The following is a 13,781-nucleotide window of genomic DNA, read 5'->3' as shown; positions in this document are numbered from 1 at the left end:
TTTATGTAGGTTCAGGGCTGGCTCTGTGTTCATCTAATGCATTATACTAAAATCTAGCTTGGCAGCTACAAATGGATAGTCTCTAAAAACATTCCCTAGCTCCAGTGTGAAATGTGGTATTACTCACTGATGAACCCTACCATGAAATGTACCTTTCATCTGCCTTCAGAGCCAGCCACAGCTTGGAGCAGGGGTTGGACTGGCCAGCACCCCTTCCACCCCCTTCCCAAGCCCCTTACAGCCTGGGGCTCTCTGTGCATTTCAGCTAATGTTCGAAAGTGCCTGTGGCAAGAAACCTGGACTGTGAATGGCCTTTAAATACCTGTGAACAAACATATGCAGCCAGTCCCTGTAAAAATGTTGCTGAGGTTTGTTTTGTTTTGTTTTTCTGCTGGGAGGGAAAGACCAGAAGTGTTCTGGCTACAAATGTGCCAGCTGTCGCAGTAGAGCTCATTGCTCTCTCCTTCTCCTGCTCAGCCCCCAGCCTACTCTCTCTATTTGCAAAGAGAGGAAAAGGAGGAGGAGGTGTGCTAAACTGAGAACCAGTCAAGACAAACGCGCTAACATTTGGGTAGAAACATGTTTTATCTTGAGCTTTTGTATAAAATTCTGAATTCCCTGTGGAGAATTCCATGTTTCTGAGCTTCCCTTTAGGATGAAATCTTAGTGGATAGGATCAGCTTTGTACTCCTCACTGATCGTTTTTTTGGCAGACCACTTCCAGTTGTGAGAACAGGGAATATTGGGGATTTAAAGAAATTCCATTTTTAATTTATCATTTGGCTTTAAAACCGAAATATTTAGCACTTCCGTTATCTTATACCAGCAGGAAGTAAATGTCTGTCAAGTCAATAAAGGTTTTAGCTAGTCAACCTAGAGGGTATCCGTGTCTGATTCTTCTTGCTTTCTTATGAAAGAAATGAATTATCCTTCATCTTGTAGACGCAATGCTTGTAAGGTTGAGGGTTTTTTAAACTGTGGGTGAGGAAGGGCATTCACCAAAAGGTGATGTTCAAAAAGAACAAAACCCCCAAAAAACCCACAGCCAACAATTCAAACCAAACACCACCACCACCCCAAAAACCGAACAAATGATAAACAACAAAGCCAGGCAAAGCTTGAGGGAGATGGAGGCTCTAAGAGAGCTTTAAGCTGATAAATGATACCAAGCAGCCTGATGATACCAAGCAGCCTGATGAAACTTCTGACTGGTCTGTTAATGTTCCCAGTCTCTGACCCCTGTGCCACCTGGGGAAAGAAAAGATGTGTTGAGAAAGCAGAGTTTGAGCCAAACGGTTGTAAAGGTGAGCCACTGAGAAGCTGAATCTCAACTGCAAGGATGCGATACAGCTTGTTAGTTTTCTCCTGTCTCTTCCCGAGTCTTCTGCAGGCTGAACAGTCCCAGCTTTCTCAGCCTCTCCCCATAGCGGAGAGAGCCCAGTCCTTTGGTCATCGTTATGGCCACTTGCTGGGCATGCTCTGGTAATTCTATGCAGTCCGTCGACCCCAGCATGTATTGGTGCATGGAGTTACCCTTCCCCAGGTGAAAGACTTTTTCATTCATTTGAACTTCATTAGGTTCCTCCCTGCCCTTTGCTGCAGACTGTCAAGGTACATCCAAATGGCACTATGACCATCTGGTATATTGGCCACTCATCCCGGTTTTGTCATCTGTAAACTTGCTGGGGATAAAGTTTGCCCATCTTCCAGGTCATTGCTGAAGAGGTAAACAGTAGTGGCTCTCGTATCAATCCCTGGGTAGACCACTAGTGACTGGCCTCCATCTGGTCTTTGTGCTTCTGATCATCACCCTCTGAGCGAGTTTTCAGTCTGCTTACCATACTCAATACTTCATTATTTTGTCTGTGGATGTGGGTGCATACAGACTGGTCATATGGGCTTGTATATGTCCAGTTTAATTGTTCCCTAATCTGATCTTCGACCACCAGGGGTTTGTCTTCCTTGCACTGGACTTCCCCTGGGGTCTCTTGGGCATGAGATTCCTCAAGGTCAGTATTACCAGTCCCTCTTCACATTCTTCGCCAGGTTCAACTGCAGATGGTCTTTGGCTTACTTCACTCCAGTCATGCATGATTGGACAGTGTTCCCAGATTCCTCGTGTGTCACCTGCCCCTGCTGCCACATTTCATTTGCACTTGAGTTTGGTCAGGAGCTCCATGCTCCTCCATGCCACCTCTGCTTGATTTCCTGTGTGTTGGGATGGATCATTCTTCATCTTGGAGGAGGTAATTCCTTAATATCAACCAGCTCTTCTGGACCCTCTTCTCTCCAAGGTTGTACCCCCTGGGATACTTTGAAGCAGATCCCTGAAGATGCCAAAGTCTGTTCTTCTGAAAGCAAGCATGAGGTCCCACAGAGCACCTCTCCTTGTTGGCTCCCTGATCTACCTGTGTTAGGAATTTGTCACCAGTGCACACAGAAACCTCCTCAATTGCTTGTGCCCTGCTGTGTTGTTCCTCCAGCAGATACTGTGCTGGTGAAAGTCCCCTCAAGAGCTTCTGTCTTGCTCTTCCTAAACAACCTCTATGCATCCAGATGTTCATCCAGTCATGGTAACTACCCCACCATGTCTCCATGGTCTCAGAGATCGGATTTATGGAAGTGCTGGCTGACCTCCCTGTGCTGTCTGCAGTAGTGTCTGGGCGCTTCAGAGCAGTACCCAAGTGTGCTGAGCTTCCAGGAACGGTGTGAGAGCTCTCCCCGTAACGCCCTGCAGATGCTTCTTTATCTGCTCACACACCTTCAAGTGTCTCAGGGTGAGGCTGGCTTTCCTGAAGTTTGATTTGGACATGCGAAAATGTTTGTAAACTACCAAGGTGGCAGTTTGTCCCAAGCAGAAATAGCACGTCTTCGCACAAAAGTCAGGAATGTATGACAGTGCCCCCACTATTGGATGGATGCAATATTTATCTTGGAGCATTCAGCCTGGCTTGTGTCTAAGTCAGCACCGTGCATGTAGCTGTAGGAAAATAAGGACTTTATTTCTGTCTTGTATTCTCCCCTCCTTACGTCTTTCCTAATGTAACTGAACGTCTACATGAGGGCTGTATTTCTTCTCCTCTGGTGGATATGTGCGCATGCATATATTTATATATGTGCCCTGTGACGTTGCAGAGTGTTTGCTTTGGAAGAAACCTCTGCATCTGAGCCAAACCAAAACCAAACATGCAAGCTAAAGTGTTCCTTTTTCTCCTCTTAACAAGAAGGGAGGGCCTGATGAGTGGCAAATTATCACCACCTTGGAAGGACAGTAAGCTTGTGAAGGTAAACGGCCTTTTGCAGTTTAGCTAATCTGGTAACAAACGCCCTACAGAACTGTTAACTTCAATCTTTTTATTTATTTATTTATTTATTTGGGGGGGGGAGGTTATCATTAAACATGATCACACTGTTTTAGAAAGGATCTGTGCTTTAAAGTTGATTAAAGCCTTTTGGTTTGGGGACGGGGATTCTTCGATAATCCAGCAAAACTTTCTCGTCTCACATTTGGATGTAAAGTCGTCATTGCTCAGGGATTGCCTGTCCCCTCTCCCGTATATGTGAGGGCTGCAGCAGCAAACTTAAACTTGCTGTAATTTGTATGGGGGGCAAGGGGGAGGCAGGGAGGCTTTTTGTTTTCCCCCTCCAAAAACCGTTATTGTACCAGGGAAGTGATTTCATTACAGTAAAACTGAATTTTAACTCCTTGTTGGTATTCTAAACAATGCAGAACTTCCCAAGACTGTTCCATTTTTATGAAAACTATAAAAATATAGATTGAGTAGTCTCTACTTGCGCTCCTAAGATAGTTTGCGAAATCCCACAGCTTGCTTTTGGTTTAGGTATGCGTTTACTGGTGTTTTAAATGGCATTTGCTACCTTTTGCTGCTTGTGAGCTGTAGAAGACAGAGTAACAGGGTGTGGAGCTGAGTGTGTCTAAGCATCGCAGTTTTGCGGAAAAGCAGACCACGTAGCAACTGTACTACTGCTACATAAATAAACAGGGCAAGAAAGCAAGTCCACCTCTTCAGAAAGCTCAGATATGTACCTTTACCCTTCTGTATTAGATATTTTCAGCTCATTATAGAATTACTTTTTGTGAGCTATAGTTGTAGGGGTGAAACCTTTGACTGTGATTTTTATGAAACACAGTGTTTAACTGTCAGTAGAAGGTCTGCAGAAATACTGTTTTGGATTAGGCCTCTCTAGTGTGGAAGGGGAAAAAATAATCTCTTTTTACTCTAGGAAATCACAGCATGCAGCATGTTAATATTCAAGTAGCGTCATCCTTTGGGAGCAGTTAAGAACTTTAAAAATAAATGGGCATTTCCTGTGAATTGAGTTTCCAAGAGCACGGGAAGGGTGGTGGGGTCCAGTTTGTTTACATCTACCTCACCCAGTTGGGCAGGATCAGCTTGATCCAGTTATCCAGTCTTTCTGGATTTCACTGGGGAATACTTGAAAGGCCACAGGGTGTCAAGAAGAATGATTCTCCTCGTTTCCATTTTGATCATACAGGGACTTGCAGGATTAATAGTGAGTTCAGAATGGCATGATGGTTTGTTGTGTGGCATAGAAAAGATCTGGTAAATGTTTGAAAAATGTGAGTGTAGTCTTTCTGTTCTGATTGGTGTCAAAAAAAAGAAAAAAAAGCACAAATGCCATCCAGAATGTATTTCATGCATGCAAGGGGAAAGGTATTTGACCATGGCTTGATTTAGCAATAGCTGCTCTGTGTATATAGCACAGTATATTTATGGTTTTTGGGTGGTTTTTTAAGATTGAGAAAATGCTAGTAGTTTGTCAAGTAAGGCTATATACAGGCTGTAGAGCTATTCTTGGCCATTATAGCTAACCATACTAATAGAAAGTGAGATGAAACGAAATCTGCTACTTGCAAATCAAACCTATGCACATTAATCATGCTCAAGTACCTAGCTCCCTGAGATTTAGAAATCGATGCTGCACTTAAGCAGAACTCAAAATGAGCCAAAAAAAATACAGGCTCCTCTTTCTGCATGCTGTGCACAATCTCCTTTGTGTTCAAAGCTGCTGAGACTTGGCTTTGGTGGAAGCAGGATGAAGTTCCTTCAGGGCCCTGTTCAGGTTAGCACTCAGCATTGCAGTCAGAGAAATTCTGGTGCTTGTAGCAAAGCGGATAAGAATTATCATGAATCAAGATCCTGGGAAATACTGACCTGGGAGGCGGGGGGTGTATCAGTGAAGCAGAATTTCAGTGGTCTTGGTGGAAGAACCACATAGCAATGTTTCTGCAGGACTGATGCTTGGACTTCTTATGCAAGGAAATTGGACAAGAGCAAATGGCTTCCCAGTCTGTAAATGAATTCACGAGAGGGAAAACCTCATGCATAAAATAAAGGTCCAATCTGGGACCTCAGAAGAGGTTATTGTGAATGCTTCTGAACAGGAACGACCACAGGTGGCAAGGCTAGTTAGTTTAGGAATCAGTGTGGTATTAATTAGTCTCTTTGCAGTAGTTTTAACCAGCTTTAAGCAGCTCGATTGAAATAGTGTGGCTGGTGTTTCATGATTTTTGATGTAATAGAATCTCCCCATGTTTGTACCTTGCCATGTTTTGTACCCCGTGATTGTACCCTTTGCTTCTGCAGCACAGGTAATGCTTCCTGCAGGAAGTACCCTACACTTTCCTTGTAGGACAGCGAAGTTTCCAGTGTCAGGAGCACAAAGTTCATGCTAAGCAGCAAGTCTTTGTCCTTTTGTGTTTCTCATATGCATCACAGCAGTCAGGGCTATAAAAGCAAGATATGGCAGGCCAGCGTGCAAAAACAGGAACTCGGAACACCTTTATCTCACTTTGGCCATTGGCAGAGATGTAAGTACAGCTGGGTTTTGAGTTAAGCCAGAAACAGTTTGTGTCGTGCCTGTGGCAGCATTGCTGTGTTAGCCCTTTCTGGGGAGGAGCATAAAGGGACAGAAACACACCTCTCTAATAAGCTCTTCCAACTTTCTGCGATTAATGACTCAGGCTTGCTGGGCATTGTATTTTTGTCTTTATTGATCTGCATTCATCTGATCATCCTTCGAACCCAGGTAAGTTTTTGGCACTTGCAGCGTGCTGGGGGGAAGCTGTGTGAAGAGGCCATGCCTAGGGAGATGCCATCACACAGCTTGCCCGTCTGTGAAGCTCTGCTAATGCCTGCTACACGACACAGAATATTGGGCATGTAACAATGTGCCGTGTTACAGCTCCTTGTTGTTTCTGTTGTGTTATTCCCTTTACGTTTGGGATGGAGGAAGTGGGTAACTGAAGTCCTGCTTTGCAGTATTAATCCACCTCATGCTTATTAATAAGTCATTGGAATTGGATAGGTGGGTATGTCTGAGTCAGTGCAGTTTAACCTGTGAATGTTTACTTTTGGCTACGCTGGAGGCATCTGGCTGCGTCATCTTCAGAGTCTTTGAGTGGGGTATGTGGCCTTCACGTTCTGCTGCTCGGGCATGAGAGAGAAGATGCTTGTTGCGTAAACAGCAGGTGCAGGTTATGTGTTTGGGAGAGTTTAACCACCCCAGTGATGTGCCTCAAAAATACATTGCAGGGCAAGGAGTTGGATTTCTCTCTGGTTTGTGTTCAGAGCAGCTCTTACGGTATGCAAACAATACTCAGGATGTGAGACTGAGCTGGTTTATCTTTGACAGGAAAAAAAGCCCTTTCCACACCCAGAAGCCCTGTCATTGACCTCTGGCACAAAATGCACACATTAACTCTTGCCTTTTTTGTTTTGTTTTGTTTTAAGATGCAAATTTCATTGGCACTGGAAAGTCCATTTGGGTTTTCTAGGTTAATAAGAAACTCCTCTGAATGGCAAGAGATAGCGTCTGCAGAGCATGAAGTTGGTATTTGCAGAAAGGTGCAGTTCTGCTGCTGAAGAATAGAAGAAATGGGAAGAAATGAAATATTCGTCTCTCACTTCTCTGCTCCTTCTTTGCATGGAGATCAGCATTAGTACTGTTTCAAATCTTACCACTTTAAAAAAGGGATTCCTGGGCAGGCTGACAATCTGGCGGTTCTGTGCATTAATGAAATGTCCTTTCAGTATGAACTCCTTTATTTTCTGAAAGGAAAATCATTTGCCTCGCGATGCTCTGCATAAGCCCAAGTATGGACACGTTGGCTCTGTTTATGCATAATAAATTAGTGACTCGCTATATTCAGCCAGCCTTGCTTCAGATCAGTGGGGGTGTTTTTCTGAAAGGTTCTTTATTGCTCCCTTGGATGGGAGCAGCAGCTGACATCCATTGTTACATGCCATGTTTCTAAGCAGGCAAGCAGTATATACTTGCTCTGTCCAAAGCTTTGAAGAAGTCAGAGCACCTGCTATCTGTTAGACTACTGGTGTACAAAACCAGCACAGTTGTAGCAAGATGTAGGGTAAATAACAAAAGAATGAACTCTTTGTGGAAAGATCTGTGTCCTGTAACAGTATTTGGTGAGGAAATGCTCTTTTGGTTTAGGCACACAAAATTTGGCGTGCCTATAAACATAGGCCCTTGGGTTGAAATTTTGGTTTTAGAAGAGCTACAACCAACTTAATGTTCTTAGGTGATGACTTCCTTAGCCAAAGGATTTGGACACACCTGGATAGTGATACTTCTCAGAAGAAAAGAGTAAGTGGATAGGGAAAAGGAGTGGCGCTGTATAGGCTGGGAGCACTGCAGCTGGATGTGGGACAGAGCCACGTGTGGAAAACTGCCTGCCATGTGAAAAATGCCCTGCTGGTTGCAGTGGGGAGTTTGAAAAGAGCAGCTTGTCCTGTGTCACTTTACTGGAAGTTTCAGTTTACTGAAACTTGTGTTGAAAGTTACAACACAACAGTGTTGGTATTGAACGCTTGCGTTGAGCCAGGTGCCTCTTCGTGCATCTCTGATGTGAAAGCGAATAGCAGGAGCACACCTTGGCTTGCTTGGCTCGCCTTCCGAAGCAGAACTGGGAGTTGCACTCCACCACACCATTCCAGTGCCTAATGGCAGAGCCACCTCAGAAAATGAAGGTGTTTCACCGACGGTCTAACATGTGACTGTGGCATTTCACATGGGACGAGCATGTCCACAAAGTTCCAGTTAGATGAGGCTCGAGTGAGATCCATGCTGTTTGCACAGCTGGGACAACGTGCTCGCTCTATCTGCAGTGAAAGGTCTCATCTCCTGGAGGACCTCCTCCGGGATCATGCAGATCCTGTTGGTGTTTCTGCAAACCTTTTTACAGCTGGCTGGCACAGGGAGCACACAGGGTGCTGGGGCACTTGTGATCTCTCGGAGCTGTCGCAATTCGTTGGAGTCCCATGACTGTGTGCAGGGTTGGATGCGGGGGGGTGAGCTGGGAGCTGCCCGGAACAGATCAGCCAGCCACAGCATCAGGAGGTTGCAAAACTGGTGTGGGGTCAAAGTACAGTCACGTGTTAAAATACAAAAGCGTGACATATTTCCTAATTCACTTCTGAAAGAGGAGCAGCAGGGGAAGCTTTCAGCTGAGTTTTCAGATGACTCTGGTTTGCTGGCAGACTGTGTGTAATCATCGTTTTTGCTAGTGATTTAAAATAAACTTTTGCTCTTGCACACGTGTTCAGGGAAGCTGAAATTAGCTCCTTTGTTGGAGGAAAGATTTCTTGTTTGGGTATCATGGTTTGGCCTAAAAGCAGGTTGAGTTTTTTTTTATTTAAAAAAAAAAAAAAAAGAAAAAAAGAAACAGAAACATGTTTTCCTCCGGACATTGCTCTGTGAGTCACACGAATGACACAGTGTTCCTCTCTGGAAACTCAATTGCTGGAGCTGATGAGGGTTTCACAGAATTCCAGAAACACCCTTTGTGTCTGATACACCTAAATGCTTAACCCAGTATTTCTGGAAGTTAGTTTAAAAAGTTGACTTAAAATTCTATTAAGCATTTATTAATGCTTCTAGTGTATATCAGAACCCCATTAAGGTAAATTTAATGAGATTTCTTCAGTTTCAAAAGCAAATGTCCACCCAGCTGCCTTGCACACAGAAGATGTAATGGCTGTTAATGCTTTAATACAGAGGAAGTAGTCTTGGGTTTTCCTCTATATCATCTTTACTACTGAGTTTAGATTTTTTTTGGTCTGCTACACTTTTTTTTTTGCTACAGGTCTGTTTAAGATCACATTATATCAAACAAATATACACATCCACTGGTTGAAAACCCTCAGAAGGGTGGATAAGTGATGGCCAGAACAGATTTCTTCTAGAGATGAGGATTTGACATTATTAATAAAAAGTGCTTCATTTCTGGGTCATAAAACAAATGCGCTGAAAGATCATCTGTCAAAGCTGTTAAAAACTTACCAACATCCTCAACTTCGTATTTTCTTTACAAAGGCATTTCAGTGTAGGAAAAGTGGTTTAAAAAACAGCTTGGAGCTAGAAGAAGTAATAAGGTTGAGGACACAAGATCTGTTGCATTCACAGCAATTCTGGAGAGATCTGTGTTACAGATTGCACAGTAAGTTTACTATAAACTAGGTCACTTGATTTGAAGGTGAAAGTGTTGAAGCAGAGTAATAAGCACCAATTTTAAAGTGGCGTACGTTGTTCAGCATATCGTGATACTAAATGCTAAGTGAAGGGGGGGATTCAGTTCTCATAGCAAACAGGAATTCAGTGCAGTAGTGGATACTTCCTTTCAAATAAGCACGTAGTCACACAGTAGTTAAAAGCGAAAAGCTTTGCCTTAAAGTGAATGGGCTATATATTCCAAATCATTTAAAAGTGCATCCTCGAGTTATTGTTGAATGCACTGTTTTAAAGTGTTTTGAAGCAAACAGCTGTTTTTTTTTTTTTTTAATGGTCATATGGCATGTTTTTGCTGATATGTTGCATCAGTGACCAGAATCAGATTACTTGAGGGGGAAAAAAAAAATGCTTAAAAGGTTTTTGGGATACTTTCTCTGTGGAGTATGTGGTGAATGTAGGGATTCATATTGTTCAAGTGTAGTGATCTGAATGTGACCTTTGGTAGGTGCTGATCCTAGAAATAAGGGATCAGTCTTTGAACTCACACCAGCTTTTGCATTGCGCTGATATCAGTCATAGATAGCCAGCAAGAAATGTGCCATCATGCTAGGCCATGTAAAAGGCTTCCTGAAAAGGCAAGAGTGTAGCTCCTTCATTAAAGCTCTGCTTTGGAAGGAGTGCTGCTTAGCAATTTAAGGGGAGAGGAATGCTTTGCTTTAAAAACTGTTACCTATTCTATGACTTACTTTCCTTCAGAGACGTGAGAAGGTAAAGCTACTTCATTTTTTTCAGTTGCTTTTAGGTTTTGTTTTTGTTTCTCTTCTTATCTCTGAGTTAGGCTACTCAGTCTTCCTTTCCTCTTTTTGCACAAAAGCATTATTACAGCTCTCTGCTTTCTGTTCCCTTCAGCTCAGTTGGAGGTAGTTCCATGATGATGAATGTCACACCTCTGTAAACTTGCAGGTTTCTTGTATTTCAAGTTGTGTGGTGGTCATCAGAATGCTCATCCCACATCACTGTTTTCCTTCATTTGTCTTGTGGTGCTTGGGACTCAGTCTAAGTCAGCTCAGTGGTGTGAATGGGTAGGTTTTTTCACTTGCACTAGGCTTCCCACCTATGGTGCTGGATTTCATCTATTAGTGTGTATTTTCTTTACTGATGGGCAAGGAAGAAGGTGACTCAATATAATCTTACTCTGACTTTTTGCTTTTAAGACTTGGGCAGATTTAAGCTCTCGGGCCAAGGAAGGGCTTTCCTCATCAAAGCTTCTGAAAGGATGCTCTCTAGCCAGTGCACGTACTGCTTGAATTATGAAGAAACATCAGTGCTGAAGCTTGGTAGTAATTATTTCTTTGAAGTGCCAGCAATCAACCTCAAATCAAGTGTTCTGTAACACACGTTGTGTGCTGATTAGGAAAGAAGCAAGTAGCCCCATACTCTGTGGCTGTCTGTCTTCAGGCATTTTTATAGTGATCATCACCCTCATATTGAAGCACAGTGTGGGAAGGTAGAGGTGAAGCAGAGCAACAGCTGCTTTTAACTGAAAGCATTACTCACAGATGTTTAGTCCTATAGAAGGAAAATGGTGTAAACACTTCAGGCTGTCCTCTGTTTTTAGTCCTTTGCCTAAATATGTCCTGGCCAAAGTGTATAGGAGAGGGGAAAAGGAAAAAAAAAAAAAAACACTACCAACAACAAACACACTCCCCCACCCCCCTTTGCAAATACTTTGGAAAAGTTCATTAAGTATATTTCTTTTTATTTGTTTAGGGCTGCACATGGTATTAAGCTGTATCTGCCTGGACACATGTAATATTTAAATGTGTAACAATTAAACATGTTTAAAAGGTGTTTCCAAAGCTCACTTTTAATTACTTTTAATACTCGTCAAACTGTCCTCTCTTTTCCCTCTGGCCCTACCTCATTCATGGGAAAACAGGGCTGGCTTTGCTACGTGCCTCCAGGTCTCTGAACCCGTACAACTGTGGGCTGCCAGGAAAATAAACATGCACAGATAGGATCTACAGGAGTAATAAAGAGCATTTTTGTCAAATATGAGCACATTTATTGTCAGAAGTGACTTATTAAGTTGGCCTCTGTCCCATTAGGTGTGTATTGGCCCAAAGTAGACATGGGTGTCACTTAGATAACGTGGCCTGTACTGTGTCTTCTAATTAGTCCTTGGATTCATCTCGTGTATGCTCAACAGGAGAAATTTACAGAATTGGTGCTGATAGGATTACATCTAAGAAGTCTGTAGGTAATTCTACTCAGAATCCCTCCAAGGAAGTGGGATGAGTTTGGGCAGATGGATCTGTGGGGTGTTTTGGTGCTAAATTACTAAAGGACTGCTGGAAACAAGGCATCCTGATGCCTTTTTGAAAATATAAGTCGATGTTCAGAATCCTTCACCAAAACCTTCTCCCCGTCCCTCTCCTCGCTGGAGTTTGAAGATTAGTGACAAACCCGTGGACTTCTTTGGGCTTTATAGGAAATGATTGTGAAGGCGTTGTAGCATTTGTTAGGGAAAAGGATTGATGGGCTGTGGGTTTCTGGTTGCTTTGCTTTAACAAAGTAGTAGGAGCTTTTTTTTTTTTTTTAAGGGTAGGGCTTAACATCTGGTATTTATATATTGGAAAATGAATCCTTCCTCCCAGCGCTGGCTCCTTTGAGTTGGCAGAGTACTTTCTTCTCGGGGCTTTTTGAAAGCGACTTCGAGGCGAGGCTTTGCGGGGCTCCCCGAGGACCCGGAGGCCGGGCAGCCCGGCCGCGTGAGGTGCTCCCGCTGCCGGTGAGCCGCGCGGGAAGCGGCGGCGAGAGACCCGCGTCTCCCCGGAGACTCGAGCGGCCGGGCCGGGCTCCTAACGGTCTCCCGGCCCTCCTCCTCCGCTGACGCGGGAGGCGAGGCACGGCAGGGCGGCCGCGGCCTCCCACGTACCTCCCCACGCGTGGCTTTCCGGCTTCCCCGGGCCGGGCGCTGTCGCAGGGTGCCGGCAGCGTGGAGGAAGTCAGGAGGCGACGCGGGACGTCGGAGGAGGCTCGGCGGCTCCTCGGTCTCGCCGAGGCGGCGGGGGATCGCCACACGCTTCTCCGGCCGTTTCTCCGCCTGCTTGCCCGCTGGGCTGAGCGGGGCGCGGAGCCGCTCGGGTACAGTGAGACTCAAACTACGGCTTTCTGTTTCCTTGCTCCGGGGGATTTCTGTCACTCGCGGTTGGTCTTGCGCTACCTGCCAGCCACCGGGGCTGCCCGCCCCTGCCGAGGCGTCACGGGGCGGCGAGCACTCCTGTCAGGGAGCCCGGCGGGCCGGCAGCTCGGCCTTGCTAGCACTTCTCCCTGCCCCCGACCCCTCGTCGATCGCTGCCACGTACCCCGGGCAGCTACAGCCAGCGTCTCGTATGACAAAATAAGAGCAGGAATGTACCGTAGGCTCTTCACAGGATTTTTTAGCAGCTGGGTGTAACAAGAGGCAGGGCCTGCCGCCCCCAGGCTTGAATGTTTGGGCTGTAAAGGAGGGTGGCCCTGGGCGTGGGGGGGACACGGTGAGTCCTGGCAAACCACAGACGTCCTCCTGGAGAGCTGGAAGAGGAATATAACTTTATCCGTAAGCTGCGTCTTAAATGGATACCGAGTCTTTCCGCGGTGGATGATCCTATTTATGTTTCTGACGTAGCCGCCCCTTCTCATCTTAAACCTCTTTCGGTCAGAGAGCTTTAATCTGTAAGCTTTCTAATAGATTTATAGTGATGAATTGAACTTCTTTTTTTTAAAACTTGGCTTTTGAGAAAGAAACTAAAACACTGTGCCTGGAGTGGTTCATCAGTGTGTGTATAAACATATGTTTACACACTGAACAGATACTCCAGGCATTGATTTTTTTGGTGTGCATATATATATATACACACACAGACATATATACTGTATCTTTAAACTAGGATGGGATAAGCAAGCTTTGAGGCATTCTTTTCTGTTAAAAACCTCAAGTGATACTGCGCCTACCTCATTCGTGAGGTTGATTTGGTTAGGCAGACGATGACAAAACATGTTCTTATCAAATACCAGTTTACAGCACTGTTGGGTAAATCATTAACAAAAGGTCCCAGTACTTGTAAACGCTGCTAAAGAGGTTTCTCATCCCTAAAATTCCCCTTTCCAGGAGGTAAGTGAAGTTATTTGCAGTTCTTTATTTAGCTTGTGGGTTGCTTGCTGGCATGTTTTTTGTACTGGTTATAGTGCACTGGAGTTAAGTATGGGAGAGAACCTTCTCCCCTCTG

General features: G+C 44.5%; 1 protein-coding gene across 20 annotated transcripts in view; it reads left to right on the top strand.

The window, feature by feature from the left end:
- Nucleotides 1-13,781, top strand: part of SGMS1 (sphingomyelin synthase 1) — a 90,509-nt gene that overhangs the window by 42,962 nt on the left and 33,766 nt on the right. Inside the window, exon 1 of one of the 20 annotated variants that reach the window (XM_040563844.1) lies at nucleotides 11,822-12,657. The exons of 15 other annotated variants lie outside the window; for them this stretch is intronic. The gene's annotated coding sequence lies outside the window, so the exon portion shown is untranslated. Of the gene's footprint in view, nucleotides 1-11,821; nucleotides 13,228-13,781 lie in introns of those variants that run through there. 4 more of the 20 variants (XM_040563851.1, XM_040563861.1, XM_040563855.1 and 1 more) reach the window with 4 other exon arrangements.

This window comes from Cygnus olor, chromosome 7, assembly GCF_009769625.2.
Source record: "Cygnus olor isolate bCygOlo1 chromosome 7, bCygOlo1.pri.v2, whole genome shotgun sequence".
Classification (NCBI taxonomy): domain Eukaryota; kingdom Metazoa; phylum Chordata; class Aves; order Anseriformes; family Anatidae; genus Cygnus; species Cygnus olor.
The sequence above is the reverse complement of the archived record's forward strand: the minus strand, read 5'-3'. Positions and strand labels throughout refer to the sequence as shown.